Genomic DNA, 17,564 nt, shown 5'->3' with positions numbered 1-17,564 from the left:
TAGCCAACGGATGAAGCTCACTTGCCATCGGGAAGGCTCTTCTTTTGGTGAAGAACAGGCCGCATTTATTTGTGATTGATGAGTTTGAATCCCTTGATGCAACCGTACCCCCGGGCGAAACTGGGCCTGAGTCGGGCATATTTTTATTTAATCCCGTGAATTTACACAGCGTAATAATAAATAAGGGAATCTCTACGTCTACGTTTAACTTTGTTTGCTTCCTGGCTTTCTTAGACCGTCTTCCGTGCTGTTTGTTTGGAACATCCCCATACCCTGCATGGGGTGTTCCTTGATCCAGTGGGAGCCCCCCCTCACTTGCACCCTTTTGGTCCTTGTTATGGACCCCGGAATACAGGAAACCCACCCGGAGAGCGGCAGGGGGTTGCAAGGCAGTATTCGGAGCAAGACGAGGGCCGGTCTTCCGCCTAGCCAGCCCCCTTCCCTGCAGGTTGTGCCCTTGGGTTCTGGGGGCCAGCAGGACTCTGCGGCGGCAGTACCTTATAGTAGTGAGTCCACACAGGCAAGGCTTGGACAAGACAGGCTGGAACAAAGGCAGGCTCAGTAGGTGTTGTGACCGTCGCTGCTCGACGGCCTCACTCCGCCCTCTTTACCTCTGTGGCGACTCCCTCCGGGTCTGATGGACGGCTGGCTGCCGCGGCGTCTCCATGTCGTCTCCCTCCAGCGTCCCCGGACCGGCTCGACGTTGCAGATCCGCCATGTTGCTTGAAGACCTAGGGCGCGCGCTCTGATTGAAGTACCAGCAAGGGCGTGAACCTCAGGGGCGTCCCCCTGAGATGTCATCATCTGCTTCCAATATTTAAAGGTCTCTATTTCACTATCTAATTGAGTTAGGGAACGGATAACGAACGGATACGGTTTCCTCCAAGCTACTCTGCCTCCTCGGACTTACCAGAGGTACCCGCTCCTCGGGGGCCTCGCTCTTTTTCTTTACTTTCAGATTACAGATAGGAACCGGTACTCGCTCCTCGAGGGCCCATGCTCCTGGACTCTCTGAAGATTCTCTACTGCCTGGAAGCTATCGCTGCTACAAACAATTGTGAGTTACCATCGCTCTCTCAGAGCTTTCCCTCGAACCAGGTACTCGCTCCTCGAGGGCCTAATCCTTTCCAGCTCCTGAGCTTCCTTGAGACCTTATGTGAGTTTTGTCATCTAGTTCTGTTCAAGAACTCTGTCTACTCTGCCTACTCACTTTCTACACTTTCTCAACAGCTCAGCCATCCTGGATCATGGTTCCAGTACCTGAGGAACTACAGCCCTGCCGGGCACATCAGCTCACTACTGCCACCTCTGGTGGTTTCTAATAACCTGTTTAATAAAAGAACTAATGTGTGTCTGTCTCCATACTCCAGCCTAGCCGGTGGTCCCTCTCAGGATATCCTCCCAGGGACGTGGTCATCTGCCATCGGCCCAGGGATCCACCCACAACTATATCAGATTCATTACAGATTGCTACTCCTTAGCAAGATGATATCGGAGACACTACAAGATTGCTGACTCCTCCTTCTTTAGGAGCCAATATTATCAGATTGCGACTCCGAAGTCTATCTAGTAACAGATCTATAACAGATTGCTACTCCTATCTGATTGCTCCTCCCATCAGGCATCAGATCACTAACAGTAGGCAAGACAAGGCAGGCAGGCTTGGCTGGTAGGACAAGGCAAGGCGGCTTGGTGGGCAGAACAAGGCAAGCATTCTTGGCAAGCTGGAGAAGGCAAGTAAGCTTGGCAGGCAGGACAAGCCAGGCTGGATACTAGGCAGGATCTGGGACTAGATAAGACAAGGGTGAGACAAGGCAAGGATAGGGCTCTGGTACAGGCAGGACAGGATACCTGGAACAGACAAGACAAAACCAACAGGGAGACAAGGCAGAAAAGGGAAGCACTGAACAAAAAACACAGAAGCCTGAAGACAGCAAGGCTTGCAACAGACAGAAAAGGCCTGAAGGCCACAAGGCAGGATACAAGAGAGAATAGGCCAGAGGCCTCAAGATAGAGAGCAAGGCAGGATAGGCTTGAGGGCCTCAGGCAAGGCAAGGCAAGGCAAAGAGGAAGGACCCTAGGCCACAAGGCAAGAACAAGGGTCAGGTCATGGAGCCAGAAGTGACACTATGAGAAGACAAGGCTACTATGGCAAGACGGGTTTATATAGGGCTGAGACTTGAATATGGAAAGGGCAGTGAGGAGGAACTTGACAAGACTACTGACGAGGCATACTGAGGTCCTCTTCTGTTAGGGAGACATCATGAAGGTAGGATAAGTCTGCATAACAGGCAAAATCCTAACAGTCCTTGAGTGCTTGGTGCCTCCACCTGAGGAACAAGGTGTTAGTGGGTGGGATTTCTTTCCCTTTACCCTAGGAAAACCTGAAAAACAGATGGAGCTGGCAGTATTTAAAGAAGGTACAAGTTTTATTAGACTACACAATTTTATTTATTTACACAAGATATCAACCAGCACATTTATCTACTTATGGACGTTAGTCTCAGACTACACAATGTATCAACCAGCACATTTATCTACTTATGGATGTTAGTCTCAGACTACGCAAACACATACAATTCATACAATGTATCAACCAGCACATTTAGGTATTTTGGGGGGGGGTGGGGGGTGGTAAGTTCCTGCAAAAATTCCACATTATAGAAGAGAAAGGACCTCTGGTGTTCCCTTTGATCCAATACAGTTACCCTCCCCCTTAATTTCCTTCCCACTGCACCCCAAGTTTCAGCCATGAGAAGAAATGCAACTGGATCTCTGGGTACTTATAGCCATAAGGAAGGGAATCCTTTGTGTCCAGACTGCTCTTCCTCTGCTCCGCTTCCTTCACTCTACTGTTGAGTTCATGCCCTCTTGGGGGACCAGACTCCACATCGTGATCCGCCACTGGGGTCTGCACCCTCCTGAGGGACCTGACTCTGCCTCCTGATCCATCACAGGGATCCACGCCCTCCTGAGGGACCCGACGCCACCTCCTGATCAGCTGCAGGGGTCTACGCCCTTCTGAGGGACCCGACTATGCCTTCTGATCCATCACTGGGATACAAGCCCTCCTCAGGGACCTGACGCCGCCTCCCGATCAGCCACTGGGGTCTGCGCCCTCCTGAGGGACCCAACTCTGCCTCCTGATCCATCACTGGGATCCATGCCCTCCTGAGGGACCCGACGCCACCTCCCGATCAGCCACTGGGGTCTGCGCCCTCCTGAGGGACCCAACTCTGCCTCCTTATCCATCACTGGGATACACGCCCTCCTGAGGGACCCGACGCCACCTCCTGATCAGCCACTGGGGTCTGCGCCCTCCTGAGGGACCCAACTCTGCCTCCTTATCCATCACTGGGATACACGCCCTCCTGAGGGACCCGACGCCACCTCCCGATCAGCCACTGGGGTCTGCGCCCTCCTGAGGGACCCAACTCTGCCTCCTTATCCATCACTGGGATACACGCCCTCCTGAGGGACCCGACGCCACCTCCCGATCAGCCGCTGGGGTCTGAGAATCTGGTATCCATGGGTTCTAACCCCCACCCCCCCTTGTTGTTCAGAGTGAGGATCTGTCCAATATAAATTCCTCTTTTTGCCAAAGTTCTACAATTTAGGACTTTGCCATTTTCTGTTTGTGAAGTGATATTTCACTGTAAGTCGGCAGCAGTACTCAAGGGAGTTGTCACATGCAAATCCCCTAACCTGAACCTGAGACTCATCTCTTCCTGGGAGGTTTTAATCACCTTCACAGCAGGGGTTTCTGGCTTTCCTGGGCAGGTGGCTCATGTTACTTTGCCTCTCCCTGCTGCAGATCATTTCCATGGCAGCACGGCCTTCCTTCCCCAACACCTCCCGGGAAGGAGTAGGTGTCAAACCTGAGGTGGTAAACGGCCTTATTAACAAAAGCTGTCAGTGAAACGTTGTCACCGCTGCTGAAAGACTCAAAGTATGTCAGAAGTACAGATAGGACTCAGGGGAGGAAGCAAACGTTATAAATGTGCTTCCTTCCCATTAGGGATAGGGATATGCAGCCAAAAGTTATTCATTCTCTCGGTTTCATTGTAATGAATGTTAATTTTTCAAAGTGCACAAAAACTATTTTAGTGCACGTTAACTTGCCATGCAATAAAAAAATGTTTTGTTCGCAGGATGCATAACGAGACAAACAACTGCACTTCCCTATTTATCATCACCTTAAAAAAAAAAAAAAATCAACCAAGATATGACTGTGCTAAGAATGCACTGGAGGCAGGAGGGAATCCTCCCACTGACCTGCGGCTCCTGGCCGAAAAGTCTTCTGCAAGCCTTACCTGGAGAGTTCCCCAGCTGAATATGAGATTACAAGAAAAAAATCACTACACACCCACCCACTAACACCTTGATCCTTTGTGCACCTAAACTGCTGTTTTGGGTTCAGATGATTTACTCCTCACCCCCACCCACTAATTTAAGCCAAGGCTTAGCTATTCACCCAGGCTTTCATTCTGACTGCCTGGCTGTACCAAGAGACCACCCCATCTGCCACCTCTTGACTGACTCACTTCAATACACCTTTTGCTATCCTGGCTTCTTAATCTTCCTGGTACAGCCGGGATTATTACCGCATCCCAAATAATCCAAGAAGTCCAATGGTAAACCCCTTTCTACTTCTATTGATATCTACTTGTTTGTCTCTATGCTACTGTATGCAGTGATGCAAATGCAATGAGACAGACTGTGATGCAAATGTTTTAAGATTCGCGCTCCGTGGATAGGCCCCACAAGCCGCGGCACTCACCCCCTGACGCCACTCAGTCTCAGCGTGGCCAGAAGCCACCAGAGTCAGCCTTCCACGCCGCCTCGCCTCTCCTGTCAGCCACGACGTGGCCCGTCCTCAGCGCGGCGGGAACGCTGCCAGACCCAGCATCCCATGCCACCGTGCCACTGCAACCTGGCCTTCCCATTAAGGGCGCGCATAAACTGTGCCCAGTGGCGGGGACCCCTAAGTGATGCCTCCAGATGAAGTCAGCCTCACGGACATTTTGAACCAAGGCCTGGCAGCAGCTCCTCACCTCAGCAATGGGTCTCCTGCCTAGCAGAGTTTGTTGCTAGTGTTCCTGATTTCTGCTTCCCTTCTCTTCCAGCCTTGTCCTCCTGCCTCTTCTTCCTTACTCCTTTTGCCCAGTGTCTTCAGTGTGTTTTGTCCTCCCTAGGCTTGCCTGTTCGTAACTTGATTCTTTTTGCCTGAAGCTGACCACAACTGCCTGCTGCCTGAATCTGACCCCCCCCTCACCTGGACCTGACTATTCTCGCTGGCTGCCTTCTCCAACCTTGACCCTTCTCTGACTCTGTTAACCTGATGGCAGCCCTGACCCTGGTGTGTCTCTGAACTCCAGTTATCACTTCGCCCTAGGGACCCACCTAAATCCTGCCAGACACTTGAACCCAAGGGCTCAACCTACGGCGGAAGTGACTGGTAGAGGCGAAACTCCAGACTGTCCCACTACAGGGCGCGTTCGCCAGTTGCCGGCATAGGCCTCGAGGGCAGCACTAAGCTACCCTTTACACAAATGTACCTAGAGTAGAAGGGGATCGGAAGGCTCATCTGCATACTGTTCCCAGCATCCCATGGGAGAGGACTCCAGAGGTCACAGCGAGGAATTCAGGCTTCAAACTCCACAGCCACAGCTTCCAGAGGCTCTGCGCCCTTTGAAAAAGAAGAGGACTGAAAGCACGCAAGTGACTCTCAATCCACTGAGAGAAGATCAACTTGCTGGTGGTTGAAGAGGATTGGTAAGCATAGCTCTGGGAAATCTTAGGACTTAAAAACGTATGGAGAGAGGTGAAATAGTGGGGTATATTCCTTAGAGTTTGTGTGTGCATCAGATAATAAGCAAGCCAGAGGGAGTTAATTCTAGTGTCTGTCTTTCCCTCCCTCCCACCCACCCACCCCTAGCTCATTCCTTGATTTATAGGCAAGAGACTCTCTCATTAATAATCAACCAGGCTCTTATCTAAATCATACTATTGAACCAACCCTTATTGAGAGTTTAATCCTCACCTTGTAGGTCACTCCCGGATTAATTAGTGAATACACCTATACTTTTAAAGGACTCTAATTGTACACATTCCAACTCCCTTAGCAACCTAAACTTAATTAGGAACTCAGCAACATTAAGATGAAGGCAGCAGTCCAGCAGCAAGAGGGGGCTTTCCAGTCTTTTACGTCGAGTGTCACATGTATGATTTTTTACCCGCCGGTGAGAGACTGTATGTGTGCACCCGGTGCAAAGAGCTCCTGGCTCTCAGAGAATGAGTCTGATCTCTGGAGGCTAGAGTGGTAGACCTGGAGGAGCTGAGGCAGACAGAAGTACATTGATGAAACCTTCAGGGACATCATAGCCAAGTTCCAAATCCAGTCTGGCAGCCCTGGTACTGCCTTGGATCAGAAAGGTCTCCCGGTTGGAGAGCATCGCCCTGGTGTAGCAGGAAGTGATCCTGTAGCAAGGACCTGCTCTCCAGGTGGTGCATTGTCCTGTGGCACCGAGGATGTGTCCCCCAGGACTACTGCCCAGGAGGGAAGGGTTAGGCCGGCTATCATAGTTGGTGATTCGATTATTAGGAATGTAGATAGCTGGGTGGCTGGTGGGCGTGAGGATCGCCTGGTAACATGCCTACCTGGTGCGAAGGTGGCGGACCTCACGTGCCACCTAGATAGGATTTTAGACAGAACTGGGGAGGAGCCGGCTGTTGTGGTACATGTGGGCACCAACGACATAGGAAAATATGGGAGGCAGGTTCTGTAAGCCAAATTTAGGCTCTTAGGTAGAAAGCTTAAATCCAGAACCTCCAGGGTAGCGTTCTCTGAAATGCTCCCTGTTCCACGCGCAGGTCCCCAGAGGCAGGCAGAGCTCCGGAGTCTCAATGCGTGGATGAGACGATGGTGCAAGGAAAAGGAATACAGTTTTGTAAGGAACTGGACAACCTTTTGGGGAAGGGGGAGACTTTTCTGAAAAGACAGACTCTACCTTACCAGAGTGGAACCAGGCTGCTGGCACTAACTTTTAAAAAGGAGATAGAGCAGCTTTTAAACTAGAGCAAGGGGAAAAGTCAAGAGTCCCTCAGCAGTGCATGGTTCGGACGAAGATATCTCGAAATGATACTAATGAAACAGGAGAGTTAGGGCATCCCAACAGAGAGGTTCCAATAAAAGCAAAAGTAGTTCATGTGCCTATAAGTAAAGAATCACTTGAGCTAAAGGATTCCAAATTATCCCTGACAACTGAAAAGCAGGTTGTTAATACAAACAAAAAACATACATTGAAAGATCTGATGCAAATGCCAGAAGTCTAAAGAAGTAAGATGGGAGAGTTAGAGTGTATAGCAGCAAATGATGAGATTGACATAATTGGCATCACAGAGACTTGGTGGAAGGAGGATAACCAATGGGGCAGTGCTATATCAGGGTACAAATTATATCGCAATGATAGGGAGGATCAACTTGGTGGGGGTGTGGCACTTTATGTCCGGGAGGGTATAGAGTATGGTGATAGGAGTATACTACCGTCCACCTGGCCAGAATGATGAGATGGATGTTGAAATGTAAGAGAAATCAGGAAAGTTAATTTGGCAGTGCAGTAATGGGAGATTTCAATTACCCCAATATTGACTGAGTAAATGTAACATCAGGACATGCTAGAGATGTAATGTTCATGGATGGAATAAACTAGTGGCATAGCCAGAAATAAATTTTTGGGGCAACCCAAGGTTAACATGGATGGGCAGTTGGCATACAGGTTAAGACCTTATTAGTTGTACTCTTATCGATACATAATGCCTTAGCACGCACCTGACAGGTACAGAGAAGGGCGACGATAATGATAAAGGGAATGGAACAGCTCCCCTATGAGGAAAGGCTGAAGAGGTTAGGGCTGTTCAGCTTGGAGAAGAGACGGCTGAGGGGGGATATGATAGAGGTCTTTAAGGTCATGAGAGGTCTTGAATGAGTAGATGTGATTCGGTTATTTACACTCTCGGATAACAGAAGGACTAGGGGGCGCTCCATGAAGTTAGCAAGTAGCACATTTAAGATTAATTGGAGAAAATTCATTTTCACTCAATGCACAACTAAGCTCTGGAATTTGTTGCCAGAGGATGTGGTTAGTGCAGTTATGTAGCTGGGTTTAAAAAAGGTTTGGATAAGTTCTTGGAGGAAAAGTCCATTAATGGCTATTAATCAAGTTTACTTAGGGAATAGCCACTGCTATTAATTGCATCAGTAGCATGGGTTCTTCTTAGTGTTTGGGTAATTGCCAGGTTCTTGTGGCCTGGTTTGGCCTCTGTTGGAAACAGGATGCTGGGCTTGATGGACCCTTGGTCTGACCCAGCATGGCAATTTCTTATGTTCTTATGACAATGGATTTCTAATCAATTTTATCATGAGTGATGCTTTAAAATACTTTAATTCTATTTCAAGCACTTACCAGCATTAAAAATACCTTATTTATCTGTATTAATTTATTTTATATTTATTGCAGTTTCTAAATACACATTATGTAAAAAGTAAACAAAGAACACTTAACAGAAACATCAGATCCAAAAATGTAATAAAATTAATATCAATGTATTCTTTTATGAATCCACTTTCCAAAAATGCAAAGAATATCATAATTACAATAAAACAGCAATAATCATAATAATCATCATAAGAACTTAAGATCTGCAACAAGTGCAGAACAGAACTAGAACATGCAAAAAAAAAAATATATATATATATTCAGTGACAACAAAATAAACTCCCTCCAACTCCAAACATTTTGTGATAAGTCCCAACAAAAAAAATACACCTAGAACCTTGCCATACTTTACCATAACAGCAGTAACTCTCAGGACTTAAACAACAACCTCATCTATAAAAAGGCAGCAAAGGCAAGCATTGCATTAAGCCCTAGAACACTAATATACCACCTAGTGGGCAAACGGAACAAGTCGAACTGCTACAAATTCCTACAGAGCAACTACATGCAAGCCAAAATACTGTACCTCTGTTACACATGCACAATACAGCAGACCCCTACCCAATACAGGGACTACAAATTAGAAACAAACATGCAGCCAAAACTGAAATGAAAAGCCTGAGAAACCAGACTCTGTGAACACTGGAATACTGAAGACACAGCAAAATGCAAATATATAAGAAATGCATTCCCAAAGATGACATATCAATCATTGAAAGTCAAAATATAATTTTTTTTACTTTTGTGTGATCTTATTTTCTATTCGGTTGGTCCCAGTGTCTTTGTTCCCCTTGTCTGTCTTTTCCTAATTCCTTTTTCAGGGTCTCTTTTATTCTTTCTGTTTCTTCTCACATACATGCTTTCTTTCACAGAGGCTCCCACTCTTGCATGCTCTCTCACATATAAACAGGCTCCCACTCCCGTACACTCTCTATCACTCAGGCTCCCACTCTCATATGCTCTCTCTCACACTCACATGCAGGTTCCCACTACCCCCCCCCCCCCCCAGGCTCTCACTCTCACATGCTATCTTTCACACGCAGGATCCCATTTCCCCTCACAGACACACACAAGCTCTCAAGCTTACATTCTGTCTCACACACAGGTTCACATTCCCACACAAACACACAGGCTCAAATGCTCTCTCGTACATGCACTCTCACAAGCAGGCTGCCACTCGCACACACAGATGCTCTCATGCTTTCTCACACACGCAGGCTCCCACTTCAACACACATAAACTTTTTCACACACTCAGGGTCTCACTCCAAAATGCTCTCTCTTTCAAACATACATGCTCTTACTCTTTCTTACATACAGGCTCTCACACGCACCCACACACACTTCTTCACTCCTTCATGTTGTCTCTCATACACACACACATACACTCCCCCCCAGGCAGGCTCCCATTCACACCACCTCCTCAGGAAACCTCCCATTCATACCTCCACCCCACCCCACTACAGGCTTCCATTCACTCACACACAAGCAGACTCCCATTCACCCCTCCCCTCCAGGCAGCCTCCCATTCATTCCTCCTACCCACACCACACAGGCTCCCATTCATATATATATACCCAGGCAGACTCCCATTCACACCAATACCCCCCACCTAGCCAGGCTCCCATTCACACAAACACACACCCCAGGCAGGTTTCCATTCATACAAACACACAACCAGGCAGCCTCCCCATTGGGAGCAGAAAGGGGGAGCCCATTCTGCTACTCCTCCTAATGTGCCGGTCTCTGCGTTATGCAAACCTCTTGCAGCTAGCACATCCTCTGTAATATTCTTGTGCATCGTGAGATCAGCATAGAGCATGCGCTAGCTACAAGAATTTTGAATTCCATAGGGCTAGCACACGTGATGGAGTAGGCGAACAGGGATCTCTCTCAGTGGTATTCTCTTTTCAGCTGCTGGTGGGATGGGGTCCACTGGCAGCCTCTCGGGCCTCTTATTTGTTTGACCGCTGATGGGACAGGATCCACTGGCGACCTCCTGGGCCTCTTTTTCATCCCAGGTGATGGTAGGGTGGAAGCCACAGGCAGCCTTGCGGGCCGCCTCGTCTCTTCGGTCGCCGGTGGGAAAAGGGTCCACTGGCAGCCTCCCGGCCCGCCTCCCCTCTTCAGCTGCTGCTTCACTGGCTATGCATGTCTGGCAGCACCGGGCCTGTTCTCGGGGGCTCTGCGACAGGGCCTCGCCTCTTGGGCCACCGGTCAACGCTAAGTGGGTGGGCCTGAGCTCAAAGCGGGTGGGCCATAGCCCACCCATGGCTATGCCACCGGAATAAATGTCTGCTTCATGGAGCAATTGGTTCAGGAACCGACAAGAGAGGGAGATATTTGAGATCTAATTTGTAGTGGAACGCAGGAGTTGGTGAGAGAGGTAACGGTGGTGGGGCCGCTTGGCAACAGTGATCATAACATGATCAAATTTAAACTAATGACTGGAAGGGGGACAATAAGTAAATCTACAGCTAAATTTTCAAAAGGGAAACTTTGATAAAATGAGTAAAATAGAAATAAAAAAGAAAGTTGTAGCTGCAAAGGTTAAAAGTGTTCAACAGGCATGGACATAGTCAAAAATACAATCTTAGAAGCACAGTCCATATGTATTCCACACATTAAGAAAGGTGGAAGGAAGGCAAAACAATTACTGTCATGGTTAAAAGGTGAGGTAAAAGAAGCTATTTTATCCAAAAAAAATCTTTCAAAAATTGGAAGAAGGATCCATCTGAAGAAAATAGGAAAAAGCATAAGCATTGTCAAGTTAAGTGTAAAATATTGAAAAGGCAGGCTAAAAGAGAATTTGAAATGAAGTTGGCCACAGAGGCAAAAAAGCCTCATAATAAAAACTTTTAAAAATATATCCAAAGCAGGAAACCTGCGAGGGAGTCAATTGGACCGTTAGATGACCGAGGGGTTAAAGGGGCTTTTAGGGAAGATAAGGCCATTGCAGAAAGACTAAATGAATTATTTGCTTCTGTGTTTACTAAGGTGAATATAGTCATTGCTATTACTGGCATCAGTAGCTTTGGCTATACTTAGTTTTTGGGTACTTGCCAGGTTCTTATGGCCTGGATTGGCCACTGCTGGAAACAGGATGCTGGGCTTGATGGACCCTTGGTCTGACCCAGCATGGCAATTTCTTATGTTCTTAATATTCGGGAGATACCAGTTCTAGAGATGATTTTCAAGGGTGATGAGTCAGAGGAACTGAACCAAGTCTCTAGAAACCCCAACAAGGGCCATCCCAGTGGGTCTGCAGAAAGGCCCAATGCATCTCTGTCCCCAGGACCTTACCAGTCCATCGGGCCGATACAGTAAAATCCGCGGGAGAGCCAGCGCTCCGAGGCGAGCGCCCGCTCTCCCAACGTGCACCCAGGCCACTCTCCTGGGCGCGCGATGTAGTATGAAAATGAGGGCCCGCGGTAAAAGAGGCACTAGGGACACTAGCGTGTTTCTAGCACCTCTTTTCAGACAGAAGCGGCTGCTGTCAGCGGGTTTGACAGCCGACGCTCAATTTTACCGGCGTCGGTTCTCGAACCTGCTGACAGCCACGGGTTCGGAAAACGGACGCCGGCATAATTGAGTGTCCGTCTTCCGACCCGAGGGCACATTTTAAATTTTAAATTTTTTTATTTTGGGGGCCTCCGACTTAATATCGCTATGATATTAAGTCGGAGGGTGTACAGAAAAGCAATTTTTTCTGTGCACTTCCCCGATGCCGGCAGAAATTAATGCCAGCCTTTGGGCAGGCGTTAATTTCTGAAAGTAAAATGTGCGGCTTGGCTGCACGTTTTGCTTTCTGTATCGCGTGGGAATACCTAATAGGGCCATCAACATGCATTTGCATGTTGCGGGCGCTATTAATTTCGGGGGGGGGTTGGATGCGCGTTTTCGATGCGCTGTTACCCCTTACTGTTCACCTCCCCTGACCTTTCAGCCAAGGATCCTCTGCAGCAGGATTCCCACCTGAGAAATGTGGGTACTCAAATGCATGAGCCTGTCTGTGGGGGCACAGCAACCTTACACTCAGTTTGTAATTGCTTGGATTGCGCGCCCTCTTTGCTGGCAGCCCCTCACGTTACGCAGGTCGAGCTCTGCTGCAGTATTCGCTACCTCGATCCTTTTTCGTTGTTCCTGCGATCTGAGGTGCTTCCCTGGGCTCAGCTGATTCTCTGTTTTATATCTGTGCTATGTTTGGGGATTCGTGTTCCCGTGCCACGGCTGTTGCCTCTACTCTGCTGCAGTAAATGAAGGAAGGAACAAAGCAAACTGCAGCTCTTGCGGTTAAAAGCTGAGCGCGGTCCTGAACTCCTTGTGGCCCCCACCTGCCAGAGATGAGTCGCATGGGCTCTCTTTGGACATCTTTTGGCCCCTTCTCAAGAAAATCCCCTCCTTAGGGATTGGGGGTCTGTAGGGGGAGGGGGGGGGGGGTGGAATTCGTCTATCTGATTATAGGTTCTCAAATGAATGACTATTGCACGCAGGGTTACAGGCCCCATATCACTTACAGCTTCAGACAGCACTTAGCATTCACATGGCAACCAAGCCCAAACAGAGAGAAGGTATAAGAACACCTACTGCTAAGCCCCCCCCTCATTAACTGCATTCGAGTTCCTCTGACGATGAAGATACGGAGGTCCCTCGTGTTTCTCTTGGCTGCAGCTCTGTGTGTGGAGCTGGGTAAGACCCGTGAAGCTTTGCCTCTCTCGCAGAATTATAGACAACTCCATCTGCAGCGCGGATGCAGGCAAGATACTGCCCCTAAAACCACCGTGGTTAAGGTGGTTAAGGATAGTAAACTGCCTCTCCATGCAGGTTAGCCCCCAGGCCTTCTGTCAGGGGAGTAACTGCTGCTCCGTGCAGGTTTCCACAGGTCCTTCTGGTAAGGATAGTAACTGCCACTCCCTGCAGGTTACCCTATGCCTTCTGTAAGGGGAGTAACTGCCACTCCGTGCAGGTTACCCCTATGCCTTCTGTTAAGGGTAGTAACTGCTGCTTCGTGCAGGTTTCCCCAGGCCTTCTGTTAAGGATAGTAACTGCCGCTCCGTGCAGGTTTCCTCAGGCCTTCTGTTAAGGATAGTAACTGCCACTCCGTGCAGGTTACCCCATGCCTTCTGTTAAGGATAGTAACTGCCACTCCGTGCTGATTACCCTATGCCTTCTGTTAAGGATAGTAACTGCCACTCTGTGCAGGTTTCCCAGGCCTTCTGTTAAGGGTAGTAGCTGCCGCTCCGTGCAGGTTACCCCCATGCCTTCTGTTAAGGATAGTAACTGCCACTCCGTGCTGATTACCCTATGCCTTCTGTTAAGGATAGTAACTGCCACTCTGTGCAGGTTTCCCAGGCCTTCTGTTAAGGGTAGTAACTGCTGCTCCGTGCAGGTTTCCACGGGTCCTTCTGGTAAGGATAGTAACTGCCACTCCGTGCAGGTTAGCCCTATGCCTTCTGTTAAGGATAGTAACTGCCACTCCGTGCAGGTTACCCCTATGCCTTCTGTTAAGGATAGTAACTGCCACTCCGTGCAGGTTACCCCTATGCCTTCTGTTAAGGATAGTAACTGCCACTCCGTGCAGGTTTTCCCAGGCCTTCTGTTAAGGATAGTAACAACCACTCCGTGCAGGTTTCCCCAGGCCTTCTGTTAAGGATAGTAACAGCCACTCCGTGCAGGTTTCCCCAGGCCTTCTGTTAAGGGTAGTAACTGCCACTCTGTGCAGGTTTCCCCAGGCCTTCTGTTAAGGGTAGTAACTGCCTCTCCATCCAGGTCACCTCCATGCTTTCTGTTAAGGGTAGTAACTGCCACTCCCTGCAGGTTTTCCCAAGCCTTGTATTAAGGGGAGTAACTACCTCTCCATGCAGGTTACCCCTATGCCTTCTGTTAAGGGTAGTAACTACTACTCTGTGCAGGTTTCTCCAGGCCTTCTGTTAAGGGTAGTAACTGCCACTCCGTGCAGGTTTCCCCAGGCCTTCTGTTAAGGGCAGTAACTGCCACTCTGTGCAGGTTTCCCCAGGCCTTCTGTTAAGGGTAGTAACTGCCACTCCGTGCAGGTTTCCCCAGGCCTTCTGTTAAGGGTAGTAACTGCCACTCCGTGCAGGTTTCCCCAGGCCTTCTCTTAAGGGTAGTAACTGCCACTCCGTGCAGGTAACCCCCATGCCTTCTGTTAAGGGTAGTAACTGCCGCTCCGTGCATGTTACCCCCATGCCTTCTGTTAAGGGCAGTAACTGCCACTCCGTGCAGGTTTCCCCAGGCCTTCTGTTAAGGGTAGTAACTGCCACTCCCTGCAGGTTCCCCCCATGCCTTCTGTTAAGAAAAAGCTGAAGGTGTTTCTCTTTCAGCAAGCATGAGCTGGGGGCAGGGTAACCTGCAGGGCCCATTCCAGACAGAGAACACTCCACACAAACAAACCTCTCTGCAGACTCGATTGTGCTCCAAACAATAAATAGTTTACTGCAGAATCTTCAGGATCAAACATAGTGACAGGGACAATTCAGGGAGATGCAGAAATCAAACAGAATCACAGTTCCAGAAATCTTAACAACTCTCCTTAAATAACAATGTCTTCTTACAGCAACTCAGGGTTTCTGGTTACTTTGCTTCTCTTCTCTCTAGTCCTTGCACAAGCTAGCCTGGCCCTCTCTTTAGGAAGCAAAATAGTTACTCACAAGAATGTCCTGCTCAGGTCAAGGAAAAATCCTTCTGGTGCCGCATCAGGATCCCCCGAGCCCCACAACAAGTTCCCTCTGGCCAGGGCCGGCGCATCCCAATAGGCGAACTAGGCAGTTGTCTAGGGCGCCAGCCATTAGTGGGCGGCATAGAGCAGCCATGTGGGGCCGCGAGCGGAGCCCATCACGCTCGTGGCCGACAGGAGTAGAAACTCGGCGGGCCGCGAGCAGCAGAGACTCAGCAGACTGCAAGCAGCGCCCATCCTGCTTGCGGCCAAAAGAAGCAGTCTTGGAGGACCATGAGCGGCACCTCTGCTTGTGTGTGTGCGTGTGTGAGTGTGAGGGACTGTGTGTACGAGAGAGCAATGGTGTTAGTGAGAGAGAGAGGGAGGGAACCTGTGTTAGGGTGCGTGTGTGTGAATGAGACAAGGACCCTAAGTGTGTGTAAGAGAGGGGGGCCTGGCTGAGTGAATGAGGCCAGGACCATAGCTGGGATCTGGACTGGGGTGGGGAGGCAGAAGTAAGGCAGAAGGTTCGCCTAGGGTGCCTAATATCCTTGCCTCTGACAGAGTTTGGCTTCTTGGTCCAGATAAGTTTGTGCCTCAGTTAAGTGCAGATTTTATCTTTTAACTTCAAGTCCCAGGCTGTATTGCACTCTCTACGTCTTTTCCTCTGCTCTCAAGCCTCTGGGGATTTTTAGGGAAAATCTCTGCACTTCTGAGATCCTGGGTGAGGATCACAGCTCCATTCCACTCTCTTTCCTTCTCAATCTGGAACAGCTCCTGACTCAGGAGAGTGAGGGTCTTTTTATCACAACTGCTTTAACCGAGCCCCTCAGGGGATGAACCCCCTCTGTCTGTCAAGAAGGCAGGTTACACCTCCTGACGCATAGCTGACTCAGGGGCTCTGGAATATTCCTGTGCTGCTTCCAGATTAACCTTTCGCCCCCCTGCACATCCTCTGCACTTCCGGCAGATGTTGGCACACGGCTCACAAACCCCTCAAGGCTCCCATTAGAGAGGAAACCTGCACTTTACCATTAAACCTTTCAGCACCTTCTGTGGCATAGGTGCCACATAAAAATAGATGGCTAAGGCCTATCCCTCTAATTTGTGTTCTATTGCCGTGCTTCTGAATATCCCATCTAGGTTAGCTGGCTATCTCTATCCGGCTGTTGGAACTGAGATCCGACTAGAGCTGGGGTCCCGCCACGGCGGCAGCCCAGGACGTCAGGGAAGAGCAGAGAGGATCCTCTGCCTGCCCCAGCCACCTCCGCCGCAGGTTGAACCCTTGGGTTCTGGCCGCCGGCAGGACTCAGGCTGTGGATGGAGTCGAGGTGCAGGCTGGAGCTTATAGACACGGGCTGGAGTCAAGGAGTGGATACGAGAGCGAGGCAGGGGCTGGAAACTGAGGCAGTGCAGGACTGGTGTCTGAGGGAAAGCAAGAGCTGCACACTGAGGCAAGGGGGAAGGACTAGGCCAGAGAAGGACAAGACTGGACAAGACGGGCAAGGACAGTGCAGGACATAGAGGCCCAAAAGCAGCGGTTCAGAAGGCCTGTAGGTCACTAGCCATAAGGCCCAAAGGTCAGACAAGGAGATAGTAGGAGCCCTGGAAGCTGCAGGCTAGGCAGAAGGTTTGAGAAGGCCGAGGAGCTAGGCAAAAAGAGCTGGAAGGCCCAAGAGGCCAAGGAACAACACAAGGTAGAATGGGGCCAAGGAGGGAGCCGAGTAGACTTGATGACAAGGCATCGGGTATTGCAAGAGGCAGGGTTAAACAGGCCAAGCTCTGCTGAGTCATGAGCCCGTGGAGACTATGGCTGGAGTGAGAGCAGGTGTAGCTCCATGGTGACCTCTGGTGGCAGGGAGGCTGCACAGCAGACAGGATCCTAATACCGGCTAACTTAGATATCCATCTAACTTTTCAATATCAACCCCATTGTTTCTCAGTTGCTAAAGGCATGACTTCTAACCCAAAGCATCTGTCTTATCTTCACAACCACACAACCTGGCATGTGTCACTCCACAGATATATAATGCCCTTCTTAAGGAACAATGTATTCTGCCAATCAAAACAGGCATGAGTCTATATTTCTTTTATGGAACCAATTTAGAAATAACAGGATAGTGATGTCATCACATCTACTATTGACTTATGTGTGACCACGATACTGGGCTTGATGGACCTTTGGTCTAACCCATTACGGCAAATCTTATGTTCTTATGTAAATGCTTTCTTACAGAGTAATTAATCATTCAGGGATTGATTTTCAAAAGTATCTAGCCAGCTGATTTCGGTTGTTAGCCAGCTGGACCTAAGTTTTTGAAAATATTTTCCTGTCGAGTGCCTAGATATAGCTGCTGTTTTCTCCAGGTGGCTGTATTTAGGCTGCTCCCGGAG

At 49.2% G+C, this 17,564-nt stretch overlaps 1 protein-coding gene across 2 annotated transcripts in view; it reads left to right on the top strand.

Annotated features, from left to right (window-relative positions):
- The window catches only part of LOC115085773 (lymphocyte antigen 6E-like), a 73,860-nt gene that overhangs the window by 52,097 nt on the left and 4,199 nt on the right, over window positions 1-17,564 (top strand). The gene's annotated exons all lie outside the window — the stretch shown is intronic.

The sequence above is a fragment of the Rhinatrema bivittatum genome, chromosome 2, assembly GCF_901001135.1.
Source record: "Rhinatrema bivittatum chromosome 2, aRhiBiv1.1, whole genome shotgun sequence".
Lineage (NCBI taxonomy): Eukaryota > Metazoa > Chordata > Amphibia > Gymnophiona > Rhinatrematidae > Rhinatrema > Rhinatrema bivittatum.
The sequence above is the reverse complement of the archived record's forward strand: the minus strand, read 5'-3'. Positions and strand labels throughout refer to the sequence as shown.